Source organism: Triticum dicoccoides, chromosome 1A (genome assembly GCF_002162155.2).
Source record: "Triticum dicoccoides isolate Atlit2015 ecotype Zavitan chromosome 1A, WEW_v2.0, whole genome shotgun sequence".
Classification (NCBI taxonomy): Eukaryota; Viridiplantae; Streptophyta; class Magnoliopsida; order Poales; family Poaceae; genus Triticum; species Triticum dicoccoides.
Genome location: NC_041380.1, coordinates 536,965,475 through 536,970,207, shown reverse-complemented (window position 1 = coordinate 536,970,207; position 4,733 = coordinate 536,965,475).

Sequence of the window (4,733 nt, the reverse complement as noted above, 5' to 3'; positions counted from 1 at the left end):
AAGGGGTGCGGCCAAGAGGGGGGGAGGAGTCCATCCTCCCCAAGGCACCTCGGAGGTGCCTTCCCCCTTGAGGACTCTTCCCTCTAGGGTTCCCTAGGCGCATGGGCCTCTTGGGGCTGGTGCCCTTGGCCCATGTAGGCCAAGGCGCACCCCCTACAGCCCATGTGGCCCCCGGGGGCAGGTGGCCCCACCCGGTGGGCCCCCGGGACCCTTCCGGTGGTCCCGGTACAATACCGATGACCCCGAAACTTGTCCCGATGGCCGAAACAGGACTTCATATATATAAATCTTTACCTACGGACCATTCCGGAACTCCTCGTGACGTCCGGGATCTCATCCGGGACTCCGAACAACATTCGGTAACCACATACAAACTTCCTTTATAACCCTAGCGTCATCGAACCTTAAGTGTGTAGACCCTACGGGTTCGGGAGACATGTAGTCATGACCGAGATGTTCTCCGGTCAATAACCAACAGCGGGATCTGGATACCCATGTTGGCTCCCACATGTTCCACGATGATCTCATCGGATGAACCACGATGTCAAGGACTCAATCAATCCCGTATACAATTCCCTTTGTCTAGCGGTATGGTACTTGCCCGAGATTCGATCATCGGTATACTGATACCTTGTTCAATCTCGTTACCGGCAAGTCTCTTTACTTGTTCCATAACACATCATCCCGTGATCAACCCCTTGGTCACATTGTGCACATTATGATGATGTCCTACCGAGTGGGCCCAGAGATACCTCTCCGTTTACACGGAGTGACAAATCCCAATCTCGATTCGTGCCAACCCAACAGACACTTTCAGAGATACCCGTAGTGTACCTTTATAGCCACCCAGTTACGTTGTGATGTTTGGCACACCCAAAGCACTCCTACGGTATCCGGGAGTTGCACAATCTCATGGTCTAAGGAAATGATACTTGACATTAGAAAAGCTTTAGCATACGAACTACATGATCTTGTGCTAGGCTTAGGATTGGGTCTTGTCCATCACATCATTCTCCTAATGATGTGATCCCGTTATCAACGACATCCAATGTCCATGGTCAGGAAACCGTAACCATCTATTGATTAACGAGCTAGTCAACTAGAGGCTTACTAGGGACATGGTGTTGTCTATGTATCCACACATGTATCTGAGTTTCCTATCAATACAATTCTAGCATGGATAATAAACGATTATCATGAACAAGGAAATATAATAATAATCAATTTATTATTGCCTCTAGGGCATATTTCCAACAAGCCTGTCATTGTTGCTACAATTGTTGATACCTTTACCTGCTATCCTAATGCTTAGAATAGGTTGCTAGTATTACATCAATGGCCCTACACTCTTGTCTGTCTGCCATGCTATATTACTGGGTCATGATCACTCGGGAGGTGATCACGGGTATATACTATACTATTACATACTTATGGTGATGATTCGGAGATGGGGGCTGAAGGGGCGGGTGGTTCCATCCAGGTAGTGGTGGGCCTGGGTTCCCGACGGCCCCCGAGTGTTAATTTGTGGTGGAGTGACAGGGCAGGTTGTGACCACCTAGGAGACAGGTGGGCCTGGTCCTGGTCGGCGTCCGCGGTTACTTCAAAATAACACGCTTAACGAGATTTAGATATTTGATCTGAGTCTGGCCACTGGCCTATACGCACTAACCAACTACGCAGGAACAGTTATGGTCACTCGACGTCATGGTATCAGCCGAAGCCTTCTTGACGTCAGCGACTGAGCGGCGCGCGCCGGGTTGGACCGTGTAACGCAACTTCCTTTGTAATGGAGGTTGCTAGGTCTGCTCACCGGTCGTGTTCGTAACGTGCAGGTGTGCAACGGGCGATGGGCCCAGACCCTTGCGCGCTTAGGATTTAGACCGGCGTGCTGACCTCTTTGTTGTGCCTAGGTAGGGTTGTGACGTGTTGATCTTCCGAGGTCGGACATGACCCGAGAAAGTGTGTCCGGCCAGAGGGATCGAGCATGTTGGGTAATGTGATGCACCCCTGCAGGGAAGTTTATCTATTCGAATAGCCATGTCCCTCGGTAAAAGGACGACCCGGAGTTGTATTTCGACCTTATGACAACTACAACCAGATACTTAATAAAACACACCGTTTCAAGTGCCAAATACAAACCGGTGATCGCTTTCCCACATGGCGACGAGGGGAGAATTGTCGGGTAGGGTTATGATATGCATTGATACTTGGCTAACTTACCAACTACTCTCTTCTACATGCTTCAAGATGGAGGCGGCCAGAAGTGTAGTCTTCGATAGGACTGGCTATCCTCCTCTTATTCTGGCATTCTACAGTTCAGTCCATAGATACTACCCATTTCATTGATACCAATGCATATGTAGTGTAGATCCTTGCTTGTGAGTACTTTGGATCAGTACTCATGGTTGATTTGCTCCCTCTCTTTCCCCCTTTTCCCTTCTTCTCGGATGATGCAACCAGATGGTGGAGCCCCGGAGCCAGATGCCACTACCGACGACTACTACTACCCATCGGAGCCTTACTACTACGTGGAGTCTGCCAACGACCATGGGTAGTTTAGAAGGATCCTAGGTAAGAGGCCTACGTCTCTTTCGATTTGTATCCCAGTTTGTGCTAGCCATCTTATGGCACCTTGTTTAACTTATGTCTGTACTCAGATATTGTTGCTTCCGCTTACTATTGTGCTTTCTAGCTTATGTAGTCAAGCCCTCGAGGTCCCTGGCTTGTGATATGAAGCTTGTATGATTTTAACTTGTGTCCAGAGTTGTGTTGTGATATCTTTCAGTGAGTCCCTGATTTTGGTCGTACACATACGTGCATGATTAGTGTATGATTGAATTGGGGGCGTCACACCAACTCCCTTTCCCCTTCCCATCTAAAATCCCATGTCCTCCAACCAATCAACTGATGTTAAATCTCCCTTCGCTGGAACTCCCATTCCCTGCCTCCAACTCCCTTGAAACAACGCCCGGAAATTGTCTTCTACTAAATGGACGAGACAACGCCCGCACTAAGGTTTGTGCTAGGGTAGATGTGCAATGCAAACAAATGAGGTCCACAACCATTCTGCACTCTCTCACTTTAAATAAACAGAAACTTCATGTTTTACAAAAAAAATCTAACACTAGCAAACAAAATTAAAATGAAGGGGAGCGGCAATGCGCGCCATCAATGATCTAGTATGTGTAAGTGCCATAGACTGTTGTTGTTTGTGCTATGAACCGAATCTGTGGTTTTATTTTGCTAGTGACTTTCTATTACAGTCTGTGTATATATGTATGTTGAATAACTATTGTTACCAATCGTGTAGCCTTGAGCTTAATGTATGTTATCACCTGTGAAAATTGTTAGTACGTGGGTTGCTCAATTTGCGTATTAGTACCAACAGAATGGTGAATGTCTGCAGATCAAATGAATAGAGAGCTCACGTGATTCAGAAGCTACGTTCGAATATAAAACAGTTACTATTAGATATAAACACAGGTCTTTCAAATATATAGTTCGAGCCAAACAGGTAAGCAACAGATATAATTCAAGTCTTATAAGATCATACTACATAGAATATATTCACATTGGACATTATGCTCAAGCGATTTCATACGAATAGGTTTGGGCGCATTGGTATTTGTTACGATTTCTTCTTCTTTCCTCCCTTTTCTTCTTCTTTGTTTTTTCTTGTTTCTTACCTCTTCTTCTTCCTCTTCTCCTTCTTCTTTCTTCTCTTTTCTTCTTATTTGTTTTTTCTTGTTTCTTCTTCTTCTTCCCTCAAGTTGATTGGCAAGCAGATCGGACGGTTTGGTGCCCCGACCTGAACTTTTTTTGCTCAAGGGTTTATCCTTTGCTTGATGCTTCGGGGAATGTTTTTTCTGTGTATACTCCACGAGCATTAGGAATAAGACAGGGTATTTCCAGTCCCAAATTGAGAGAGAGAGAGAGAGCTGGGATGCTACAGTGAGAGGGGAGGTATGCATGTAGCGAGCGGGCTTCTCAACCCGCTCAGGACCGGACCGATCGGCAGTGGCAGAGGCAGGATTACCCATAATTTGATGTTAGGGAGGGCTGCCTTAAAGAAAAATTAAAAAGATTCCACTGTTCACATGCATAATACAAAGGAAAGTGTGATCATGGGAAGGGCCTTGGCCCTGCTGGCCACCCCTACCTCCGCCATTGCCGATTGGTCCCAGCCCACTAGCAGAATAGGCCAGTCTAATAAATTAGGACCGGACCTTTTCTCGGTCAGACTCAACTGATACCCTCCATGCATTCCCCTAAATCGGCTGGCATTTATCTAATTGCAGGTTGCCTTCAATTGATCCGTCAACCGAAGGAGGAAGCTGCAAGGCGGGAAAGAAGTGGGTGAAGGCTCCGGGGGCATAAAGGTCCATGAAGATGACCACCTAAATAAATGTGATATGTTAGTAGGACCCAATATATCTACATACTTCAATAAATTACAAAAAAATTTAATTTGCAAAACAAAAAATCAACATGGACACGGGCATATGCCCCCCTCCCCTCCTCGGCACACTTCATCATGTTGTATGTATTCAATAGTTATTTATAGTTGAGTACATTATAATCATTATAAAGCCAAAGTTGATCGCCGCCGCGATCAGGCGGACGACACAGACGACTACAATGATGACAACATCTCCTTTAGAGAGCTGGCTAAATGCAGTCCCCATTGTCGCCAGTGTGGTTGGATCTACACTAGAGCGGAGAAGGTGAGTGAC